The sequence below is a fragment of the Culex quinquefasciatus genome, chromosome 2 (assembly GCF_015732765.1).
Source record: "Culex quinquefasciatus strain JHB chromosome 2, VPISU_Cqui_1.0_pri_paternal, whole genome shotgun sequence".
In the NCBI taxonomy this organism is placed as follows: Eukaryota; Metazoa; Arthropoda; class Insecta; order Diptera; family Culicidae; genus Culex; species Culex quinquefasciatus.
In genome coordinates, this window is record NC_051862.1 from 21296935 (window position 1) to 21323276 (window position 26342).

Genomic DNA, 26342 nt, shown 5'->3' on the forward strand with positions numbered 1-26342 from the left:
TCCTGTTTTTTCGTGATAATTTTCGTCTCTTTTGTGTCGCTGTTTGTGTTCCGATTATGTTCCACCAGTGCAAGCGGATGGTTGTTTATGTGCAAAGTGAAGAAAAAAATCAGGATTGTGCCTGAATGAATGCTGAGTGAAGGGACGCGTTGGTTGGGGTAAATTATTCAATTATGGTTGTGTTTGTGTGCAAAGTGAAAAAAGCAAAAAAAAATGAAAAAATAAGAAAAAACAAATCAGGATTGTGAGATGGATTTTTGCGGTGTTCATTTTGTGCTGTATTCGGGATCGTAAAAATCAGGAGTGAGTCGCGCTGTAGTTATAAAACAAGATCGATCTTGAAAATTATTCATATTAATCGGTGAGTTATTGTGTGCTTCAAACCCTTGTGTTGAAAAGACCTTCCCATAGCTCCGTAGCTCGGAGGGCTCGACGTCGGTTGTTTGTGTGTTAAGCCCTCTCCATAGCATCGTAGCTCGAGAGGCAACGAAAATCAATACTAACAGAAAGAAGATCGGAAGACACTTGATGGTTGAGTTCGTCGCGTCTATTCCGTAACAAATTCATGAACTAAATGATTAAATAATTAAAAATCAGACTACGCTATCATTGCAGCATTGCGTTTAACACCTCATTTTATAAATAAATATTATTTGGTTTTATCTTTCCACAGCCGGCTGTCTAAGATTAAACCATTTCATTAAAAAATTAACAACAGTTAAACGGGAAATGTCTCATCCGCTGCATCCGATTGTTTGCCTTGAGAATAAAATATAATACCTTTCAACAAACACTATGATTTTGGGTCACATCATCATCTTCTATGATGAATCCTGACCAAACACCCTATCCTACTAACAAGTTTTCAGGTTCCTGGCGCTCGTGGGGTGTAAGCACAGAGTAAATCAGCTGCCCTAGTAGCAACCTGCGCTAACTAACATTCCCGTCCCTTAAAACCGAGATCTACAAACTGACATGGCGGGCGCCGTTGGTGGCCAATGACTGTTACCTATTCGCAACTGATCTTGTTTTGGCAATCATAGTTTTTATCTTTTCAGCGCATTCATACATGCTGTTGATAAGGGAAATACCACTTGATAGTCGAAGCCTATGATCAGTAGTGCTGAAAGGATATTACGGTTCTGTTCAGCAACGGAGAAGGACAACCATGGGTGGTCTCTCATGCTCATGCTCATGCTCAATTTAGACTGAAAGAATTTCTGCTAACCAGAAACTTTAAAACCTTTGGCTGAAAACGTATTTTTGGATAAAGAAATACGTAATCAAAAATACTTATAATCAATAACACTTTTAATTTTAAAAAATCCCAAAAATAAAATAAATAAAGTACAAATAAGAACATGTTTTCAATTCTTTCCATCCAGTTGCAAAATTACGCACTTAGATTTTTTAACGAATTCGGTTGTTGAAAAATCGGTAAAGTTTAGATCGGTGAACCGTCATTCAAAATGAACAAATTTTTTCCGAATTTCGGTTGTATGATGAACAAAAATGAACTTCATTACCGAAATTCGGTAAGTTTTTAACGAATTCAGTAATTATAACTTTAAAATATCGGTAAACTTTACCAAATTCGGTAAAAAAATCTAAGTAAGAGGAAAAATAAAAACAAATGACATGGCGAAATTCCTGCCAAAAAAAGTGTTTGCCTCCCTTCACCCATCCAAAATTTACCCAAAAATCCCAAAGTTGAGAGCTTAAAAATTTCAAAAAATATCAAATAAAATTATGATTTGTTTGTAGACTACAGTATCAAATGTGTATTTGTGGTCTTTTAATCAAAAAGGGCACTTTAAAGCTTTTCTAAAAAAATAATTTTGGGATCACAAATCGGGAAAATACCCGATAAAAAATATTACAGCAATCATTTAGTTTTGGGATATAGTTTAGAGTAACATAAAGCTCTTTTCTACAGTATTAATCTCGAATTTTTGTATTCGAGAGTAAAATTTTGAAAGGGCCAACAACATTTATTTAAGATATTTCACTTGTAAAATAATTTTTAAGGACTAGCATTTTAAATGGGCGTAATATGCAATGTTTGGCCCTTTCTAAATGTTAGTCTTGATTTAAAAATTTTCAAAATATTTTTTTCGTAAAGATCGAAAAATTCACGAATATTTTATGTTTTAACATTGAAAATCAGACCATTAGTTGCTGAGATATCGTTATTAGAAAATGATGGGTTGTTTGGGTGAGACTTAGAAAACTTCAATTGTCGTGTTTCTTTTTCTTAAAGCGGCAATATCTTAGCAACCGGAGGTCCAATCTTCAATGTTTCTCAGGCAATTTTATAGAAAATTTTCTGAACCAGTCCAAAAACTTTTTTTTTGGAAATGGTCACTCATGGTCGTTATTTTTAAAAATCGAAAAACTGCAAATATTTCGCTAAAATCAAACTTTCGGTGGCTATATCATAAAAACGGAGACCTTAATCAAGAAATCTGTAAAGTACTTTTCGATTGCAAATTCAATTTTGTATTAAAAAATTATGTCAAACTTGTTTTTGCATGAAACTTCGATTTTTTCCAAAAATCACTATTTTTTCAAAAATTCATAACTCGGCGGCAGATTTTTTGACCATGTTTCTCTATGGCTCAAAAGTTGCGGATTTTTGTCCCCTAAAACATATCAAAAAATCAAAAAATATGTATTTTGGAAAATTGAGTTTTAGTGCTAAAAAAGTTGAGAAAAAAATCTGCAATTTTTTTTCCGTGTACCTATTTTTTTCTCAAAATTCATCAACAATACCTACAACTTTGCCGAAGACACCAAATTGATCAGAAAATTCACTCAAAAGTTACAGCTGTTTGAATATTTACATACCCTTTTTGTATGGAAAGCAGCCAATATTGTATGGAGACTTGTATGGGCGAACCAATGACGCAAAATAGCTTATTTGGTCATAGGAAAGGCCCCCACAAAGTTTTAGTCAAATAAAAAAATACAAAAAATAAAAATGGTCGAAATCGGCCGATTTCGTTGAGAGTTGCTCTACTGCCCAATTTTTTTAGGATTTTTTATTTTTTCCGTGTTTTGGAAGTCATTTTGAGCAACTTTTGTTCTACAAAAAACTTTACTTTTCTTGTTTTATGTTTTTCTTGTTTTATTTTTAAGTATCTTAATTTTCATTTATCTTGTTTAGTTCATGTTTGTTTTTGGTAGCATTTGGCCTACTATACAACCTCCTATCATTACATTTTGCCTATCTATTTTTTCAAGTATTTAGGTCACTTTTTCAATTGTTTGATTGTTTTTTTTTACATTTTTTTGCTATATAATGGCACCATTATCATTTAATTTTTAAAAAAAGGCGTAGAGGCATAGTCTGGGACATTACAAAAATTACTGCATACTTCTTTTTACTTAAAATATAGGAAATGATAGCAAAAAAACCGCCAAAGTTGACCTCTTAAAAAATGACATTTTTAAAAACATTGGCAAAGTCACATAAATCAAATAAAACTTCCAACCCACAAATTAAAAAAAAAATGAGTTCTTCTCTCAATGCTTTCTGAAGATCAAAAATAAGTTGAAAAATAGATTTTTGGCGATTTTTTTTTCAAATCGAAGCTTATCTAAAGGCGGGGTTGGGATGTAGAGGGTTAAAATTCCCACGTTTTCACGTTTTATGACTCACAGCTTGATCCACAGTCACCCCCACTGACGGTAATAATTGTTTGAATTCATAAAACTTGCAATAACTTAAATATAATTTGATTCGATTTCGATCACATGGTTCACGTTCCTTGGCACGTTTTTTTCCCCTCGAAACCAAGTGTTCCTTCCAGAAACTGCACTTTCAGCTCAATCCCCCCTAATATCACTTGCAAATCCTGACTCCACCCCATAGAACACGGAACGTGATTATGGTAACGAACCAAGAGAAAAAAAAACCCACACTTTCGTTCTCCCTAACCTTGCCCCAGCTCCTGGAAACAATTTCCGAAATTCGGTTCGCGATCGCTCCGCCATCCGTCACGCAACCGGTCAAAGGCCCGTCTCCTCCAACAACTCCTTCGAGATCTCGCCACTGCATACGAAATTGATCCTCCGATCTCGCGCTCGCGCAGAGGAAAAAGTAAATCAAATAAATAAAACAACAGTCTGGACGAAAATGAAAAAAAGGATCGCGCAGACATCGCGCCCTCGCCGCCACCATATCGGAGCCCCCACCATCGGAAAGAGATGATCTTCCAGACGGAATGAATATTCACCATCGAGAAGTTTAAAAGCCGAAAGTTAGTGATTTCTGGACGAGAAGCCCCTCTGAATCTATTTTGAGCACTTGACAGTGACGAGCCCAAAAACGGTGAAACGCCCTTTTGATTTTTTTTTCATATCAGCACCCTCGCTAAATTGACCCTCACAAAGACCGCATTCAACATGTCGAAACGTTGATAAAGAAAAGTTAGCCTGAAACGCCCTCGAAATTTGCATAGCGCCCCCAAAATGTTACTTTGTCATGTAAGCTCCTTCACTGTCTAACGCCCCAGCTCAAGCCGACCCTCGCGAGGGCCACATTCCTTCAGTCGAAACGTTGCCAATTTTCCATAGCGTGCAGGAAATTCCCACGCCTACTCACATGTAACTTTCCATCGCCCCTGCAAAATTGCACTGAAAAAAACGACAGAAAAAAAAAGTGAAAGGGCGCGTAAGTTTAGCCGAGGACCTTTCATTCAAGTCTTCCTGTTTTCGCGTGGCGATGATGTAAAACAACAACAAAGTTGAAATTGTTGCCTTTCAACGTAAACCCGCAACGAGAAAAAAAAGAGAATGTGTAATTGCATTCACTCGGGTCGGGAATCGGCACGCTCGCAGGAAACCCGATCTGGCCCCGAACTGCGCTCCCGAACGCGTCCGAATGCGGGAAAGAGACCGTCCGAGAAAGAACTCTCACTTTTGTTTCTGCGCATTGTTTCACGTTGCCCGGGAAGAGCTGGACATCCCACGGGGGATTACAACTCTTTTCGCACCCTTTCAAAATTTATCAGAAACAGTGTTGCCAACCTGGATAGAATCAACAAATTAGTACAAAAAGTTAGAAAGAAACAGAGAAACCCACTCCCAAGCAAACCATCTGTTGATTGCGAATGAACCCCGGGAGTGAACCCTCTCAAGAATTTAGCGTTCACTCCATTCTGTAAGTTTCTTTCACTTTTGTTTGTGCACGCGCTCGCACTCGCTCACTCATTTGGAGCGAGCAATCACGCTCTCTCGCTCGCTCTATGAATGTTTCGCAGTGTTTCGCAATTCACTCTTACTCTCGCTTTCAAATGCGAGAGGTTCAGCCACGGGGTGAGTGCAATCGATTCACCGGTGGCGAGTGAGAATGAATGAAGGAAGTTGGTGATTTGGTTGTAGGCAAAAAGCTTTGTAAATCAAAGGTGAAAGAGACGGACGTTGGAAAGTGTTGCCAAATGTTCTGAGAAAATAAAAAAAAACGGTAGTTGGGGATATTATTTTCAAAACTTCGATTATTTGCCCCTTATGAAGCACTCCTGAAAGGAAGATTTAAAAAACTGAGAAAATTTCCTACAATTTTCTTGATAAGAACGGTAGTTGGGGATATTTCAAAGCTTCGATTATTTGCTCGCTATGAAGCACTCCTGAAAAAAAGATTTAAAAAATTGAGAAAATTTCCTACACTCAAAGTTAAAGAACGAGGGGATAGTCCTCGCGAAAAGAAACGTGAGGAAAGTGCTATATTGCGAGAGTATAGTCCTCTCGCGTGTTCATCCGTTCATTGGAACAGATCATCCTTTGAGTGGCTTATATGGACAAACGACCGCCACTTAGTCACCGAACCATGGTGGCCCATACGACAAAGGCACGGTTTAATATGCCGAAGGTCTTGGGTTCGAGTCTCGGTACCGGCACTTTTTTGATAGATGAACTTTTTGGAAAATGAACCATGAGTAAAGTACTCTCGGTAATTTCGGGATTTATCCTCTCCGTCCGCACACAGTACCATTTTACTACCGAATCGTGCTCTTTATCCTCTCGTATGCCGATGCCCAGTTCTGGGTGTACAATTTTTTAGTAAAGATTTAACTAATCGGGGTATCGGAAATCAAATTCGTGAAATACAGTCTCTTAAAGATTAAATTTTAAGACAAACGGTCCGTATTGGACTGCCAAAAAAATATTTTTTTTAATTAAAAATCATTCCCGTGATAAAAGAAATCAATAATAAATAAAAAATGACAGATTAAACGATAGCTTATAAAATTTTGCTTAAAAAGAGGAAATATTTTCAGATATGGACATGAAGGGTATCACAAAATGCTTTTTTTCGGCATATTTGTTCAAACATTCATAAATTGCCCCAAAAAATCGTTCGACCTAAGGCAAAAATTTTGATTTTTTTACCACCCTCGACTCTGACCAAAGTCGAGGAGGAGAAGGTGGCCAATAATTAGTAACTATTTACGATTTTTTTTAGCTTTTTAGCGAACAAAAAACTTTTGGCGGTGAACATTAAAACAATAAAAAAAAATAAAAAAAATAAAATTAAACGTACTTAAACATAAAAAATATATTATTTTAAAAGCGAGGAAATGCGTTTCATAATGATACAGTTGATTAGACGTCTATTTTCATTCAAATTTTTAAATTTCTGGTAAAAAAATCCCTGATTTATCGAGACGATCATAAACCCCGATCTTTTCGAGGCTCTTTTGGGGGCTCCGCAACTCCGATCTTTTCGAAAAAAAAATATTTTAAATTTCCAATCTTCAATGTTTCTTAGACAATTTAAGAGAAAATTTTCTGAAATTTAAAAAAAAAATCAGAAAAGATCACTTATGGTAACTATTTTCAAAAATCGAAAAACTGCAAATATTTAGCTGAAATCCAAATTTCGGTGACTATATTTTGAAAAAGGGCCCTATATAAAAAAAATCTTCAAAGTTTTTTTTTTTGAAATTAATATGTTTTTATTGAACTTTCTTATAATAATAACATTTCATTTATATTCTAAGTGGTATGGCTAAATGCTCTTCATCTTTATTGTATTTTTTGTTTTATTATTAACTGTTTCATTTATTGAAACGACTACATTTGGGTAAAAAAGAGAAAAAAACACTTCAACAACTGTTGCGACGGAGCGCGTCCGAAGCAGCCCCCTGTTCAACGTCATTGGTCTTTGTTTGTGTTGCTTTGTCAGGTGCCCGTGCTGTCGCTTGGCAAGAATCAGAAGTTGAAAACAAACTGAAGCAAGCGGGAGCACGGGCGCAGCTGGGAACGAGAATCCGTTCCAGCTGTGAAAAGACACCGAAGTTGTGAGTAAATTGTATCTTGTGAACTTTATTTGTTATTAATTAAGAAAATATAGCTTTTTAGCGTACGGAAAATGGAAGGAAGTTTCATTTAGTTCAGCTCAGAAAACTGGTGCCCGTCACTCTTTAGCCGCTCGTTTCAACAACAACTTATCTTAACTTAAAACTATAAAAAAAGTAAATTCATTGAAATATTCAAAATCATTAGAACGAGTAAACTATGAACTGTATTTTAAGAAAAATCCACCAAGGGTTCTTACTTGTTCCGCACGAGTTTTGCAACCACGCCGTGTTGTTATCATCTCGATGAAAATGATCAGAAAAAAACTTTAAAGTACTTTTCGATAGCAAATTCAATTTTACTGTAAACAATTTGGTCAAAAATAATTTTTTATTTGAAATTTCGATTTTTTTAAATTCCCTAATATTTCAAAAATTCATAACTTGGCGACAGAATTTTTGACCATACTGCTCTAAATAATCCCAAAAATGAAAAAAAAAAACTTATTTTCGGAAATAGAGTTTTTGTGAAAATAAGTTTATAAAAAATCGGCAAACGTTTTTTTTCGTGTAGCCATTTTATCCTGGATATTCCCCAACAATACCAACAACTTTGATCAGAAAATTTACTTAAAAGTTACAGTCTCAGATTTGATAAGGTTGTTACTCGTTTGTAACTATTGTAATTTTTTTTTGCAGATAACCAAATCTGCAAGTTTGTGGAAACCAAATCAATCTGAATCCCTTCCCAAGATATGTATTTTTCATACAGTCCATACTCATTTATCCAAAGCCTTGGTTATTCGAAGCAATCGAAGTTTCAATAATCCGAAGTTCGATTATCCGAAGTTCAATTATCCGTAGGGGGATCCGGATGATCAAATCACGAACAAAAAACATGTTTTCATTTTTTTTTTCTAACTTATAATATTAAATTAGAATTCTGCGACCCCATTTTAGTCAAATTTACATGGTTGATTGCCTTAAAAATTATTTTTTAATTCAAAATTTCATCACCGCCATGTTAGATTTTAAAATTCTAAAGCACTTTAAAGTAGTTAAGATGCTATATTTAATCTCGAATACACTCAAACCCGATGGTTTGACACCAACTGTTGTCAAAAGAACGGGGTCATGTTTTAGTTTGACACCTCTTTTACACGGAGCTCACACACACCACTAAACGTTTGTTTTGATAGTATGTGTGAGCGCCGTGTAAAAAGTGACAGTTCGTCACTTTTTAGTTTGACTTTGACCAACCAACCGGGTACAAACTAAAAAAATGTCAAACGAACAACCACCAGGGGTTGAGTGTGTCAAAAATAAAACAACAGAAAACAAACTTCGTGATTCGATTATCCGAAGTTTTGTTTCTAGAGTTATTTATGTGATCAGTTAAATTTGAAAATGAAAAATTTCTAGATTTTACAAATCAATCAGAAATCCTTCTCAAGATACAGATTCAAATATTTCAAGGCACTTTTACGTGGTCAGTTAAATTTGAAACTGAAAAATTTTGATTGGAAAAATATGTATGAAAAGAGCTTTTTATTACCTGATTCGGAGGGCAATCCAAAAACCACGTTGACGTGAGATTTAAAAAAAAACATCACTTTTTGGGCGATTTAGTGTCTTTTAGTGTGTTTTTGACCCACCCGTGTGGATCAATCGGACCGCGCACTGGACTCACAATCCAGAGGTCGCCGGTTCGAATCCCGCGGCGGGCGCTCTAAAATTCTTTGTGTAAATATGGGTATTCGGCGCCGTCGCCCCGTGCCATACTTTCATACACTTAGGAGCCCAGGGCGGCGAAGTCCTTGTAGATAAAAGGAAGACACTAGTGGTTGGTACTAGCAATGGTGGCCGACAGCTATAAAGTCAACTTCGTTTTTTAGTGTCTTTTATGTATTTATATTGTAAAAAAATATTTTCTTGATTTCATGGGCTATTTCCAGATGTTTTAAGCTGTTTTAAGCATTCTGCGATATTGTTCACGGATCGCTTCAGAAAACAAATAAGATAACAATGTACAATTTTTGAACAATTTCGTAACAAAGCCGTATGATAAATTTAGCATTCAAGGATCAAGGCATTCCAGAGGGCTTTTGTTAATTTGATTTGGTTAACCGCGGTGGATTTTCTTGAAATAATTCGAACTGTCAAAAATCCACCAAAGCATCTACCGGTGGATACTTTTCTACCACAGATTTTTGTGCGATCAATGTGGTAGATGCTTTGGTGGATGTTTGACAGTTCGAATTATTTCAAGAAAATCCACCGCGGTTAACCAAATCAAATTAACAAAAGCCCTCAGATATTTTTTCCGGTACTTTCTTATGACTTGAGTTCAAAATATCTAGAAAGAGTAGTGCGGTGCCTGTGTGGACGCTCAGTCCTGTTTTTTCGTGTTATTTTCCGTCTCTTTTATGTCGCTGTTCGAGTGCATGGGGTGATTGGTCATTATAATTAAATAATGGCATCAGTAGTGCGGTGCCGGTGTGGACGCTCAGTCCTGTTTTTTCGTGTTATTTTCCGTCTCTTTTATGTCGCTGTTCGAGTGCATGGGGTGATTGGTCATTATAATTAAACAATGGCATCAGTAGTGCGGTGCCTGTGTGGACGCTCAGTCCTGTTTTTTCGTGTTATTTTCCGTCTCTTTTATGTCGCTGTTCGAGTGCATGGGGTGATTGGTCATTATAATTAAATAATGGCATCAGTAGTGCGGTGCCTGTGTGGACGCTCAGTCCTGTTTTTTCGTGTTATTTTCCGTCTCTTTTATGTCGCTGTTCGAGTGCATGGGGTGATTGGTCATTATAATTAAATAATGGCATCAGTAGTGCGGTGCCTGTGTGGACGCTCAGTCCTGTTTTTTCGTGTTATTTTCCGTCTCTTTTATGTCGCTGTTCGAGTGCATGGGGTGATTGGTCATTATAATTAAATAATGGCATCAGTAGTGCGGTGCCTGTGTGGACGCGCAGTCCTGTTTTTCGTGTTATTTTCCGTCTCTTTTATGTCGCTGTTCGAGTGCATGGGGTGATTGGTCATTATAATTAAATAATGGCATCAGTAGTGCGGTGCCTGTGTGGACGCTCAGTCCTGTTTTTTCGTGTTATTTTCCGTCTCTTTTATGTCGCTGTTCGAGTGCATGGGGTGATTGGTCATTATAATTAAATAATGGCATCAGTAGTGCGGTGCCTGTGTGGACGCTCAGTCCTGTTTTTCGTGTTATTTTCCGTCTCTTTTATGTCGCTGTTCGAGTGCATGGGGTGATTGGTCATTATAATTAAATAATGGCATCAGTAGTGCGGTGCCTGTGTGGACGCGCAGTCCTGTTTTTCGTGTTATTTTCCGTCTCTTTTATGTCGCTGTTCGAGTGCATGGGGTGATTGGTCATTATAATTAAATAATGGCATCAGTAGTGCGGTGCCTGTGTGGACGCTCAGTCCTGTTTTTTCGTGTTATTTTCCGTCTCTTTTATGTCGCTGTTCGAGTGCATGGGGTGATTGGTCATTATAATTAAATAATGGCATCAGTAGTGCGGTGCCTGTGTGGACGCTCAGTCCTGTTTTTCGTGTTATTTTCCGTCTCTTTTATGTCGCTGTTCGAGTGCATGGGGTGATTGGTCATTATAATTAAATAATGGCATCAGTAGTGCGGTGCCTGTGTGGACGCTCAGTCCTGTTTTTCGTGTTATTTTCCGTCTCTTTTATGTCGCTGTTCGAGTGCATGGGGTGATTGGTCATTATAATTAAATAATGGCATCAGTAGTGCGGTGCCTGTGTGGACGCGCAGTCCTGTTTTTCGTGTTATTTTCCGTCTCTTTTATGTCGCTGTTCGAGTGCATGGGGTGATTGGTCATTATAAATAAATAATGGCATCAGTAGTGCGGTGCCTGTGTGGACGCGCAGTCCTGTTTTTCGTGTTATTTTCCATCTCTTTTGTGTCGCTATTTGTGTACATGGGGTGATTGGATTTCTTCTGATTCGTGTTGTTTTCATCTCTTTTGTGTCGTTGTTTGTGTGCATGGGGTGATTGGTCTTCTTCTTCTTCTTTTTCTTTATTTTTGTTCGCGCGTTCGTTGGCCAATGAGTTTATTTTTGTTCTCTTTACATAGTTTTCGATAGAAACGATCTGAATTTTTTTTTTCGAGACAAGCAAGTCGTATTGCTGGATTAAGTCCTTTCTATATCATCGATGATCGGAAGGCACGCCGACGAATATGTTTTAAGGCTTATGATATAAAATCATTTTAATGAATAAAGCCCTTCTTACATCACCGTTGATTGGAAGGCACGCCGACGAAGAATTTCTGGAGGATCGCGGTCGAATTAATACTATATTTAAAATTCTAGATAGCTATCTTTCGGATTCGATTGTGAGTAGCGGGACTTCGCGGTTACTATGCAACGTATTTTTGGAGTCTTTTTATATTTTAAATTTATAAGTCCTTCTTTATCATCGTTGATAGGAAGGCACGCCGCCGGTTAAGTTCGTTTAAGTTATTGTTTTAACTTCATTACAATCGGTTACGTGGTGTCCTGTTTTCTTTTCGTTTATATTCGTTGATCGCAATAATTTATTCCAACTGGCAGCTTTAGTATTAACTCATCTACTATTTTTGACATTTGCTCGCGTTATCTTAATTGTACCAACAGTAAAAATATACTGATAAGTCCAGCCCATAGCACTACCGCTCGGTTGGCACGCGTTCGATTAAAACAAACTTTTAAATAATCAATTATTTATCTTTCCGCAGCCGGCTGCCTAAGATTTAAAATTTCAACCGATAAACAAAATGCTCATGGTCACATCACTGCCACTCGTGAATCCTGACCTCATACCCATCTACTAACCCCTCACAACTCATGTGATACTTTGTCGGAGAAGCAGTCGATTGGGCGGTCTCTATCACTCAAGTATCGGACTAACATTCCCATCCACTTCCCCGTGACCCTACCACTGGTCGTGGCCGGCGCCGGTATTGATCAGCATGATAGGGGCCTTTGAGAAGTTGCGAAGCGAGGAAAGATAGCACCCACTTATCTTCCACGGCTCGTGGATGTAACTTCTGGAGGTCCTGGTCAATAACGGAGTAGCAACTGCGGGTGGGCACCTATGCTTATGCTTATGCTTATGCTTTTACTTGAGTTCAAAATATCTAGAAAAAAAACATTGTTTTCCGATTGATCAACTTAAACAGCTGGAACGAGTTGTCAAAAAATATATTTTTTGTCGTGAAAAGCTACAAAACATTATTTCAAAATTGATAAAACTACTTGTTAATGCAACAAGCACCATTCGTACATTTATCCAACGATGTTTGCTGTTTACTCAAAAAAGTATGCTGAAAAATTACCTTTTCATGCATCATCCGGCATCACTTCCCTCAGCTCTTCATTCACTCGTCACTCACTGGAGCAACCCGTTCATTCTCTCTTCATTCATTCATCACGTTCGCTCGCTCGCTCTCCCATTCACCATTCCCTTCCACCTTACGCTTCTTTAACCCTGACCACTTCCTCAACGGGCCGCCCGCTCTCTCTTTCAATGCACAACACTACTAGATTGTTGCAACAATTCGCTCTCGCGTGCGCGTGAACAGGACGGAACACGCTGGCTGAGAAGGCAAGCAAGCTACTGCGCCACTCTCCGCGTGTGTATAGAAGAGAAGGCACAAAAGCGAAATAGCAACAACAACTACACCAACAACAACAACAACAACCATCAACACAGCAGCTTTTGTAATTTTTATTATTTTTCGCTGACTGCTTTGCTGTGTTGCTGGTTGCTTGCTGCCGAATGCCTCTCTCTCCTTTCTGTTTGTTCGCCGTCGTCGTCGTCGTCGTCGTTGCGCTGAACACGTTCAGGCCCGACTCCTACCTCATCTACGGAAATCAGAAAAGTAGTCGAGAGTAGACAGCCGTTAGGTGATCACACGCGGCGCGCGGGCTCCGAGCGGAAAAAAAGTTTTGTTGATTTGGCTGGTTGGTTCAGAGGAGGTTTCCGAGGAACCCCTGGTCTCGAGTTTCGGAACCGTTCTCGGTGAGCTTCCGTCGTCTAGGGCGGTATTGTTCTGCGGAAGCGCCTGGCAGCAGTGTAGCGTGATCAGCTCAAGACACAGTGGAGAACAACAGCGTGTACTTAAGAACCCATTGGTTCTGGGGATCGTAGCAGGCGAAGTGGTAGCAGCAGGTGCGAACGCGCCTACTTCTCTTAGTGTTCAGTGGTGCAATACAGCTAACGTTAGCCAAAATGACGTTTCGAAGCGATCTTCCCGAGGGTGTCAGCTGGATAGCTGGATGATACGCGCGAAGAAACAGTCACAGGTGTGTTGTGGTGAACAGTGCAAGTACAGAGCGTGTAACGCGCGCAACAACAGTGATCGGGAACAGTGAGTAGAACGTGAAGTGACAAAACACACAACAGTGTCAGCAGTGCGCAACGCGCTGAATCGTTACGCAAAAGGCGGAAAACCAGTTTCTCCAGCAAAAGGAAAAGTGAGAAGTAATTCAAGTTGTTGATTTTTCGGGGTTCGGGCTGTTTCGTTGATTTGGTGGATGTTGTTGGGTACTTGGCAGAGCGTACAATCGATTGTAAAAAACAAAGAGGAAAAGCTCAAGAAAAAAATAATAAAAAAAAGGTTACGGAATCGAGAGTTGGCGGAGCAGAGGAAGAAGCGCAAGCAAAGCGCTGTGCAGAGCGGCGCGCGCGCGCGAAGAAGTGTTGAAGCATAACTTACGCCGCGGACGGACGGACGGATGGCGAAGAAGAGCCTACAAGCAAACTAGGTATTACAGCGCAACGGCAGTAGGCCGCGCGTAGACAGCGGCCGCCGCCGCCGCTGAACAGCCAGCCTACTTGGAGCATAAACTTTTACTTTCGTTTTACGTTCGCGCGGAGTAGGCCGTGGACGACGGGTCGCGCGGGCAGCTCCCGTCCTGCGCCGCCTACTCTGCCTGGACACCGGCGATGCTGTAACGTTGGCGCACAGTGCAGCATGGTTATTATTGGTTACGACACCGTTACGCAACGCGCCGTGGCGCTTTTCTTTCTTTTTCGGGGGGGCTCGGATATAACCGGAAGGACACTTCCGGACGCGAAGCGGTTGAGAACTTTCACCGGCGCGTACCGCGCAAGTGTGACAGTCCTGGGAAGAAGTGACTGGATGGACTGTCTCCCAAAAGTGATACTGCCGACGGGACTGTATGGAAATCGGAAGTGCCTTTCAAATTTGATAATTTTTCTGACAACATCTGCTAAAGACACGATTCGATGAGGAGAAGGATGGCAGGCATCAAGAAGCTCATGCGAAAATTCTGATTTCTTGTCAACAGATCCGGATTCGGAAACGTCGTACGGCGCTGAAGGACAGGGAATTGCGAAATTCTGCTGTTTTTTGGGCTTAAAAGGTAGGTTGAAATGCATAATTCTCTGAATTTACAACTGTTTTGTTCGAGTTTTGAACAAAAATAACTCAATGACTAAAATGGTTTTTTTTTAATTCAAAATTTAATAAATAAGAACCGATTTGGTCAACGCTGTCATCAGATATCGTAGCACCATAATTTGGCCTTTTAATCATTTGTCACACGCAGAAAAATGTTTTGTAGAATCAGCCTGTACGAGGTTTGAATCAACAAATTTTTTGTTGAATATAATCAACAACAAAATTACGTTGAAGAAACCTTGATTTTCTCAATTCCACAAAAGTCTTTTGTTGTTTTGAAAAAGCTTCAACAAAAATCATGATTTTCAAATCAGCAAAACGTTTTGTTGATTCAAATATGCGTTATTTTTCTGCGTGCATATCTTAGGCAGCTTTTTTACCAAATTTGCAAAATTAAATTTGTAGAAGGACAGCATGTGATTCCATCGAGCACCTAATGTTTGCATATCTGCACTTTAGCATTCAATTAAAGCTTCTACTGAAACCAAGAAATAAAAAACTTAATGCGATTCATGCAAGCAATGTTCTCTTAAAAGTTTTGCGAAATAAATTGTTTCAATTCTGGGAATCGGTAAATTAGCTGGAAATAGGACCGAATCCTAAACCTGTCAAACGTGAGAATTTATACTTCTATCTCACAGAACAGATTTAAAAAATGTGAAATTGTGAGATAATACCAACACGTAAAAAATTAACAATTTATTTACAATAAGTAATCCCGCAGCATTTAAGAGGCAGTATTTTTAATTTTTGCTTGGTTTGTTCTAGAGGTCTTATCGAAGTGCTCCGAGTTGGATGAAACTTTCAGCGTTTGTTTGTCTATACATGAGATGAACTCATGCCAAATATGAGCCCTCTACAACAAAGGGAAGTGGGGTTGAACAGGCTTTGAAATTTGAGGTCCAAAAAACATAAAAAATCTTAAAATTGCTCGCATTCGCGTAAAACTTTATCAATTTTAACTCTCTTAGGTGCTTTTGAAAGGTCCTTCAAAATGTACCATAAAAATTCAAGATTGATTTGACTTAGTGTCATAGCTTTGCAAATTACATTTAAAAATAGATTTTACTCCTATCGGTCAAAAGTTAGGGAATTTCATGGACTATAAGCCTACGGTATTAACTGTTGGGCCAATCGCAGCTTTTCTCAAAGTTTTACGATTTTACACGCTGAAAGTTTCATCCAAATCGTAGCACCTCGATACGACCTGTTTGACATTGACGAAAAACTCGCTCTTAAAGACATTTTTTAAACCTGTCATACTCAAATTATTATTACTGTCAAATTTTGTAAAGTTTTAATTAATAAATTATATATTCAAAGACCTCTTACGGAGAATATTCAGTGAACAATACGTAGAAGTTTTCGTCTTTTTGAAGCACTGTAAGGGTTCGTTCAAAAATTACATCCAAGAATAGGGGAGGGGGGGGGGGATGTCTAAAATCTCGAAAATCTCTGGACGTAATATTTGAACAAACCCTAAAAGCCTTCAAAAAATGCAGAAAAAAACCTGCGAAAATCATTAGCGTCGGCATTTTTAACACCACCGACTCCATTTAGTTTTGCATACGACGATGTTCTAGTCAGTCCAAAACTTTAACTTCTCTCAACTCAATTCCATTTTTACAATCTGGCCTTTAGTTGTAAATCACAAATAAATTCTAATTTGTTGAGAAAGTTTCTTTATGCTTTAAACGGGTCCATTCCCGTAATTTAAGCGAAATTTCTACATAATGCGATAAAATTGGTTATGAAAAAAACTGAACATTTAACGTTATGATTTTTTTCAGTTTTTTAGTTGCTGTGACAGTTTTCTAATATTCGCAATAAATTTTCAGTAGTGCCCTGAACTACCAATTTCGAACAATTTTGTGTATAAATTTCAGTGGATTTCATAGAAATAAAAGACAAAAACTTTTGTAAAATATTTGTAATGTGTGCGATGAAAAATAACAATATTTAAATAAAAACATACAATATTAAAATTGTAAACTAAATCGAAAAAGTCTTAAATGGTATAATTAGATGCTCATAAAAATGAGTAAATAGTAGTTTATGCAACAAGTTGCAAAAAGAGGATTTTTTCAGCACGAGTCGTACATTTATCCAACGAGGTTCACCGAGATGGATAAATACGAAGAGTGCTGAAAAAATCAAGTTTTGCAACGAGTTCCATACAACATTTTTGCAATTCCAAAAAACACAAACTGAGTGAAATTTTATGTCAAATTTTCATGTATTTTGTCAATAAATCGTTTAAATCAAAAAAATGTTGAAAAGTATTACTTTTCGAAACAAGTGCTGAAAAAATCAACTTTTCAGCACCCATTTGAGTGCTGAAAAGTAGAACTTTTCAGCATTTATTTTGAAAAGTGTTGCTATTCGATTCTGTTATTTTTGGTACAGAAAAGTAGGCTATTTCGTCGTTCAAGAATGACAGGAAAAGTAAGTAGTTTCACGATGGAATTGCAAAAAAGTATTTTAAAACATTAAAACATAAAAAAATAGCTGGTTCTTCATGTTTTATTTTTTTTTAATTAGTTTTTTTACACAGCTACAAAAAATGTTCTTATAAATGTTTTTTAAAGTTTAAAAACTTTAAACATAGTAAAGCGAAATGTTCTCCGGATTTTTTTAAAACACAAGAAAAGTCGAAAAAGTAGTTTATGCTTTAAGGTTACAATTTATTTTTAAGCACGAGTCGTACATTTATCTAACGAGACTTTGCCCAGTTGGATAAACTAGAGAGCCTATATGGAGAGGCAAAATGTCACTCTCAGGGTTCCAATCGAACTGTCAAATCGGGGTTCCAATAGAGCAACAAGATCTTGCAAGAACAAGGTAGGAATCATTTTAAAATATTTTTTGCAAATTTTTTTGCAAGTATTGTAAAACGGTTGGTGATAATAATCTGGTAGTTTTGTTATTTTTGTGCTTGTTCGGTACAAGAAAAATGCCAGCACCAGAGAAAGACCACAAGTTTTTCAACCTTAAATGACATTGGTTGTTTGAAATTTCTCCCAGAACATTTCATTTCCCTATGAAGGTCCCTGGGATAAACACGTAGAATATTTAAAAATCGAGATAAGAAACGAGTTAAACACAACTATTTTTGAAATTAAAAAAAGTACATTTGAACAGGATTTTTAAGTGAAAGTTGAACTTTTCAGCACTCAAATGAGTGCTAAATAAACTTTTCATAACTGTTATTTTTGGTGATGATAAGTAGGCCATTTTGCCATTAAAGCGCTTATGTGAGTGTATAAAAGTTCTATTTACCAGCGTTTGTATCGAAAATTAATATTTTCCTGTACATGTATCGAAAAGTAACACTTTTCAACACTGTTTTGATTTTTGTGTTGACCAAATACACGGACGCCAACCTAAACCGGAAAACAAACGTTTTATTGAAAAATCCTAACCAAAAGGATTTTTCGGAGCTGTGGTAAAAAATTTTTGCAACTCTATCACAGCTAAAAAAGTAGTAATCCAGCTGCGTGTAGATATTGCATTATTTGATTTATGCAATTTTATGTAATTTTACACCCTGAAATATGTAGCCCGTCACTATGGGAAACCTACTTGACCGAAATGTCAAGCTCAAATATGTGTTTATCCTTAGGCTGGATTTTCATGGATCATGCAACGACATCGTAAGCACGAGCATCGAAATTTTTACGATGTTCTTGGATGGCGTTATGACTTAGCTATAACTCAAACCTAAATAACGGGCAGACCGCCATTTTGCCCGCAAGCGTTTCAAGAAGGAACGGTAGAAAATGGGAGAGAAACGCTTGGGGAAACGTCAACACAAAGCAACACGTGCACGGAAAAACCAAAGATAAAAATTTTAGACAAATGCAGGGGAACTTTAATTTAGAACCATTCAAAATTTATTTCCGGATAGCACAAAATAATATTAATATTAATAATGTTTGGCAGCATTTAGTAGAGCACGACAAAATAGACCAAAATAAGACCGGCGAGAACGGGAAGTATCTAATTATAGATCGAAAAATCAAAGTATGCTATTTGAAGGGACTGAAAAATAATTGATAGATGGAGCCAATTGATATTGAGAAAATTGACAAATTCAGAAATTCAGAAATTCAGAAATTAGAAATTCAGAAATTCAGAAAGTCAGAAATTCAGAAATTCCGAAATTCCGAAATTCCGAAATTCCGAAATTCAGAAATTCAGAAATTCAGAAATTCTGAAATTCAGAAATTCAGAAATTCTGAAATTCTGAAATTCTGAAATTCTGAAATTCTGAAATTCTGAAATTCTGAAATTCTGAAATTCTGAAATTCTGAAATTCTGAAATTCTGAAATTCAGAAATTCAGAAAGTCAGAAATTCAGAAATTCAGAAATTCAGAAATTCCGAAATTCTGAAATCCTGAAATTCAGAAATTCTGAAATTCTGAAATTCTGAAATTCTATAATTCTGAAATTCTGAAATTCTATAATTCTGAAATTCAGAAATTCAGAAATTCAGAAATTCAGAAATTCAGAAATTCAGAAATTCAGAAATTCAGAAATTCAGAAATTCTGAAATTCTGAAATTCTGAAATTCTGAAGTTCTGAAATTATGAAATTCTGAAATTCTGAAATTCTGAAATTCTGAAATTCTGAAATTCTGAAATTCTGAAATTCTGAAATTTTGAAATTAAGAAATTTTGAAATTATGAACTTAAGAAATTTAGAAATTAAGAAATATTGAAATTATGAACTAAAGAAATTTACAAATTAACAAATTCTGAATTTTGTTCTAAATTTGTTAATTTGTTAATTTGTTAATTTCTTACATTCTTAATTTATTAATTTCCTAATTTCTTAATTTCTTAATTTCTTAATTTCTTAATTTCTTAATTTCTTAATTTCTTAATTTCTTAATTTCTTAATTTCTTAATTTCTTAATTTCTTAATTTCTTAATTTCTTAATTTCTTAATTTCTTAATTTCTTAATTTCTTAATTTCTTAATTTCTTAATTTCTTAATTTCTTAATTTCTTAATTTCTTAATTTCTTAATTTCTTAATTTCTTAATTTCTTAATTTCTTAATTTCTTAATTTCTTAATTTCTTAATTTCTTAATTTCTTAATTTCTTAATTTCTTAATTTCTTAATTTCTTAATTTCTTAATTTCTTAATTTCTTAATTTCTTAATTTCTTAATTTCTTAATTTCTTTTTCTTAATTCTTAATTTCTTAATTTCTTAATATCTTAATATCTTTATTTCTTTATTTCTTTACGGTTTGGGGGCTGTCCAAAATATGTCAACTACCACTTCGGTTTTTAAGAATTTGACGGTTTTAGCTACAACTCTAGCTACGAAAATCACCCGACTCCAATAACTCCAATCACGACTACACATTCCTGCTTTCATAAATAACATCAATTCCATTCCATTACTTGCTTTCTTCTTAATTTCTCCCACCCTTCTAACCTTCAGCCAGAACTATGTTGCAATTATTAAATCTTTATTCCATAAAAATAAATATGAAAAAAATCTAATTTTTTCCATGTTTTCAACTTTCCGTGCATGGTAAACCGTACACACTTTGATCTAGCGTACTGTTTAAAAATGTTCTATGTTTATGGGAAACACTCGTATCATAGGTGGCAATCAACATTTTCCTTGAATTACATACATTTCATGCTGTGAAATAAAATCAAAATTCTTTCTTGTTATTTGAAAACGTAAAAACCCACTTTAAAATAATTTGAGGTAGCCTATCGCCTCTTTTCAAAACTTTGTCGACATCAACATCAGCCGATTCCATTGTTGCCATTTTGGCATCGGAAAAATCTCATGTGTTTGCCACAAAACGCTTGAAACGCTTGCCTGCTTGAAATATTCACGGAAATATTTCACAGCGTTATTTGGTTTGTGTCCATGGTGTCGCGGCAGCAATATGGCTGACAGGACAGGCATCGAACTACGATGCACTGACATTTTAGCAAAGCATGGTAGTGACTATGCTTTCGATGTCGGTCATCTTACGATGCTCGTGCATCGAAAATCAAAAGTCAGAAAATCAAATTTTCGGGGCTTTCCGGCAATTAGTATTTGTTTTTATTGTTCGTACTGCCATGAACAATCAATCTAAACTATTTTATCACTTAATTTGGTCGAAAAATATGAGTTTTCGACCAAATTTGACCACGAGCATCGAAAGCCGCTTTCGATGTCGGTCATCGAAAAATCCATGAAAATCCACCCTTACAGTTTTTCAACGGTCTGATGGCCGAGTGGGCTAAGGCGCAGTCCTTACTATTGGTGCTGGGTTTGAATCCCGTCGGTTGCAGCTTTTTTTTTTGTGTTTGCAAAAATTGTTCATGCAGTGTGTAATATTAAGTGTTTATTTTGACGAAGGTGATGTGCATGCTTTTGCATGCGATTTTACCATCGGATTTTTTGCTGGGTATTTTTTCAGCACACGGCATATTTATTCAACGCAGCAGTGTCTCGTGTTGTAACTCATCAACTTTATGTTTTAAACAATGTGGAGAAAATTTAACTGTTTTTCATAGCTCCAATAATCTGTTTAACACTTATTTTTTCAAAGTATGTGGATTTTTACTGTCTATAAAATGAGTTATATAAAACCAGATTTGCATTTGAAATGGTGTTAGACCTAGAAATTGTACTGGCCTACTAACACGTCATAGAATGTAAGAATCACTTTCAATCAAGTGCAGACAAAATGGTTCTTGCCTAGTATACTTTAAAAATAATGACAATAAAATAATTGAAATCTCGTCCATCAATTCTGGATTTTTTTTAAAAGGTCCAATAAACCAAATGTGCAATTTTAGCTTTTTGGGTATTTTTAAATACCCCTGACTGAAAGCGGTTTCAACAACACACAAAAAGCAAAAAAAAAAATTCATTTGACCTCTTAAAAAATCCCGAATTCTTCTATGAAATCTAAGAAAAAGTATGCACAAATCAAAAAGTTAAAAATAGCTTAAAATGTGTTGCATTATTTTTACTTCACATTTTCAACTATTTTATTCTTCAAATACTTCATAACTTTACCATGACAATCGAATCTTATCTTTATTCGTAAATCAAACTAAATTTCTATCTAAACAAAACCACAACCACCACCACCACAAAATATTCCCAACAACAGAACCTTGGCTGCGGTCATCCAATCTACGTTTTTTTGTTGTTCAATAACAATTTGTTGCTTGCGTCACAACCAGCCAGAATAGCAACAAAATATATAAAACAAAAGCCTAGCTAGGGGCAGGAGCGGAAAAAGATAAATACAATAAAATAATATAAACTCAGGTGTCATTGGCTCATTGAAAGTGCAAACAAGCGCACTTTTCGGGCCGTTTCGTCACTAAAATAATAATAACAATAAGAATCGAGCTGACACTAGGTGGGGTAACTGCGACAGTAACTAAAAATTAACAGATTGAAAATATAAATTTGAGTTATGAATTGCTCAAAGAAATTTAAACGAATTTGGTTTTCGAAAAAAATTTTTTGTGAAAATCACTCAAAGTTTACAATTTTACCCCAATTTAGGTCTTTCCTTGCCCTACGCGAAGTTTGCTGAAACACACTATTTCACCCAGCTCGATATTAATTTTCCACGGTTTGCAGTTTTTTTTTCCTCTGCCGAACTCGATGACGAATGTGGCGTCGGTGCCGTTTTGTGCAAATTGTTGCAAAATTGCAGCGGTTGCTTTCCGCCGCCGCTGGCCAGTGTCGGAGTGCGCCTTAAGAAGGTAGAAGAAGGGCCTTGGACCAACCTCGAGGCTAGGCGGAATCGATTTCTCCTGAAATTGGGCGGTTGCTTACTTGTGTTCCTTTGCTGAAAGAATTCAATTTATTGGAATCGATTTAGTAACAGAAAAAAGTTACATGAAAATATTTCACACAGAAAAATTTGACTGGGCGGGATTCGAACCCGAGCCCCATCATTGCAGAGCCGTAACTTTACCATTTGCGCTAACGCTGCACTGTTCTCTCGCTTTCTTGTTGTGGTAGACATTCGCGTGCAAACAAAGCGCGTAATAATTGCGTCTCGCTTTATGAAATTTTACATCGATTTTCATGTTCTTTCAACCGAAAAAAGTGTCAGAACCGTTTGAGCGTTTCTTATCGCTTCAAGTGCGTAATTTTTCCCCGAAAAAAGAGGTGATGCTCCAGTTCCCCAGAAAAAAACCCAAAAAATCCTCACCAAAACAATTACACACTTCATCACCTCGAAAACCCACGCCACAAGAAGCCATCTTCCCTCCCAGAACTCGTCCAAAATGGTTCACCCAAATCACCCTCAATTTTAACACGCAGCACTTTGGTCGACGACACCCCCTAAAGCGTCCCTTCTTCTTATTCCTCCTCTTTTCCGGGGAAAATTCACCCCCGTCAAGAAGATTCGTCTCTTTTTCGTCAGCCTGTGTGTGTGTGTACTTTATTAAAAATCCCATCTATTTGGAACAGTCCCACTTCTCGTTTCCCTCCGGGAAACCAACCCCTCCCGTTTTTTTTGCAGCAAAACGATAAAACAAGGACAAAGTAAGTAAATAAACCATTTGGGAAAGGAGAGCGAACTTACACACGCACGCACAATTGTATACATAAAAAAAAATGTCGGGGAAAAAAGGACGTAAAAGGACACAAATAGAGAATACCAGACGAAAAGAGAGTGAGAAAATAAAACAAAGCCAAAAAAAAAGAAGAAAAGAGAAGAGAAGGGGAAAAGTGCAACTAAACTTCCCTCTTTCCCTCTCTCTTCATTCCTTTACTTCCTCATGGTCGTCGAGCACTTTTATGTTGCACACCCCATTTGCATTGTGCACATGTCCCTTAAGCAGCCCGCAGGGGTGCCTCGCCAACTTACCCTTAACTAGAGGAAGGCACCAATAAAAGCAAAAGAACCAATAAACGAAGTGAAAATGCAATAAAACTTATTTTTACGCCCCTCACGGTTCCGCTGCAAAGATCCGAGCTAGAAACCAATTCCTTGAACTAGAAAACAATCGGACTGTGAAGCCCGCGCACGTGATGCCGGAAACTGGGCTTCGGAAAGCTGCAGGCCTTCAAGGATTCCTGAAACGCGAAGAAGTGCAGCGATTAGCAACGGGTGCTAATTTTTAAGCGCTTGATTTTTATTCTTTAAGAACAACGCTGCAGACATGCTAATTTGGGCGGTCTGATTTGCTTTGTCTGCGGGTGATGACCGTGGAAGTTTGTGAGAAACGATGAGGTCAACCCGAGTTTATGATTCACTAAATTTCACTGCAAATCTACTGTGGTTTTTTACTTCAATGACTCAGAAATCATCTTGTAATTACTTCATTTGCGGTGAAAACTACACCAGAATACGTCAATTTTATCGAAAACCACCTTAAATGGGGGTAGTTGCTTTTTAGCCTACTTCCGCGAAAGCCGATCGATAGGCGAAACTGTAAGGGCGCGTCGCAAAGTGCGCGGCACAGCGCGTGGGTTCAAATCCCGCCAAAACAAAAGTTTTTTTTTCTTTTTTTTGATTGAGTCATCCCTCTAGAGTTAAACTCGTTCCACTTGAACAAATGTCGCGACCACATTTGCGACATCGTCAATGTAACGCATTATTTATCACACAACATTTCTTCAGCTTGAAGAGAGCATTACAGCAACTCCCCACACACGCTGACTCGAAAAAGTTCAATTGGCGGGTGAAGAAAGACTGAGAAAAAAACAATAACAGCTCACAGAAATAAAACGGCTACCAACTTCAACTCGTTGCGGTCTTAGTCGACGACTAGTTGGTGTTGCGAAAGTCGGGTCGGTTTGAAGTCGCGCACAGAGTTGGCTGGAGATCGTGAGAAGTCGTACAAATGTGTGACGCCGGCCTATTGCAATGCACTAAGACGCTGACTTATGCTTGGGCCTAGATTTCTGGCATCGAGCTGGTCGTAGAGAAAGAATGAAATAAATGAATCAAATTTGTTCATGATCTGGACGCGGAGAGAGACGCTGTGTGGGCACGGTGGGTTTGAAACCTCGAAATTTAATAATATTTTCAAGATGAGAATACACTAATTTTGATGATTGGTGGATCGATAAGAGTAAGAAGTTCTTAAATTTGGTGATTACAGAGACAGTACAAATAGTAAATATATTAAAATTCTTAAATTTAGTGGCTCAATAATTGTACAAAGTTTTTAAATTTATGAATTTGATGGCTCCAGAGAAGACTCAATAACAGTACAAAATTCTTTATTTTGGTGGCTCCAGAGAACACTAAATGAGAATCCCAAATTCTTAAATTTAGTGGCTCCAGAGAAGACTAAATAAGAATACCAAACTCTTGAATTTGATGGCTCCAGAGAAGACTCAATAACAGTACAAAATCCTTGATTGGGTGGCTCCAGAGAAGACTAAATGTGAAAACCAAATTCTTTAATTTGATGCCTCAAAAGAAGACTAAATAAAATGTAAGTATCAAATTCTTAAATTTGGTAGCTTCAGAGAATACCTAATAAGAAAAGCTAGTTCGATTCCAGATAAGACTCAATGACAATACGACATTCTTAAATTTGATAGCTCCAGAGAAGGCAAAATGAGAAAATCTTTTTTTGGCTCCAGAAAAGACTCAATAACAGTACAAAATTATTTATTTCGATGGCTCCAGAGAAGACCAAATGAGAATACCAAGTTCTTACATTTGGTGACTCCAGAGAAGACCTAATGAGAATACTAAATTCTTAGATTCAGTCGCTCCTGATGAAATTAATCCTGATAAAACTTTATAATTCAGCTTATTTAGTTTTATTAAAATATCAATATTTCAAATTTTAAACTATTTTCCAACTATTTTTAATCTAATTAAACCTCTTCAAACCTACCTCGCACAGAGAATTCCACCATGGCTAGAGAGAGAAGCAAAAAAGAGTTGATGGCGCAATCCTTATGCTCGCACCATCATCATAACGAAAGACAAGTTTCCATTATTTAGTTTTTTGTTACTTCGCTCCCTCCGTGCCATACGGCAAATTGCACTTTTTTCTCACCGTGCCTCCTACACTGCGCTGAGAAGTAAAGGTGAAGAGAGGGCACTACTAAGATTAACTTGTTTTTTCGTTCTCTCTGTTTGATCTATATCTTTTACTAGACTTTCGTGGGAGAGTTTAATTTTGGAGAATTTGACACATAAATGTAAATAACTAACATCAACTAAGCTTATAACTCGTGACAGAGTTGACAGGTTGACATTGACAGATTGACAGAAAACAAGTGTTCAGTACTTACCCGTTCATTTTTAAATTTGACCTGCTAGCTGCTACCTCTAACCTACCTTCTTTTTGAGGTCTCGCCGACTTACCTTCTAACAATCTTGTCACGATGATGCAAATGATTCCCCGTGGAATAAATCGCTTAAGAAACCCCTTTCAGAAAAGGAGATTCCCAAGCGGCCTTCCCCTCTAATGGACGCTGACTACTAATCATTTGCCATCATCATAAAAAGAACTGGTCCAAATTCACCAACCTGTCACACTGTAAAAACGCTCACCACAATCTCTCTCCCCACGCCAATCTGTCAGAACTGTTTACAACTTTCAGATCACAATCACACATCGCAGTTGGC

The 26342-nt window shown here is 37.1% G+C and overlaps 1 protein-coding gene across 4 annotated transcripts in view; it reads left to right on the plus strand.

The window, feature by feature from the left end:
- The first annotated feature begins 13145 nt into the window (after positions 1–13145).
- Positions 13146–26342, plus strand: part of LOC6049568 (transcription factor Ken 2) — a 79849-nt gene continuing 66652 nt past the window's right edge. The window contains exons 1-2 of one of the 4 annotated variants that reach the window (XM_038254948.1): positions 13146–14089; positions 14636–14710. The gene's annotated coding sequence lies outside the window, so the exon portion shown is untranslated. The remainder of the gene's footprint in view (positions 14090–14635; positions 14711–26342) is intronic. The other 3 variants (XM_038254949.1, XM_038254950.1, XM_038254951.1) reach the window with 3 other exon arrangements.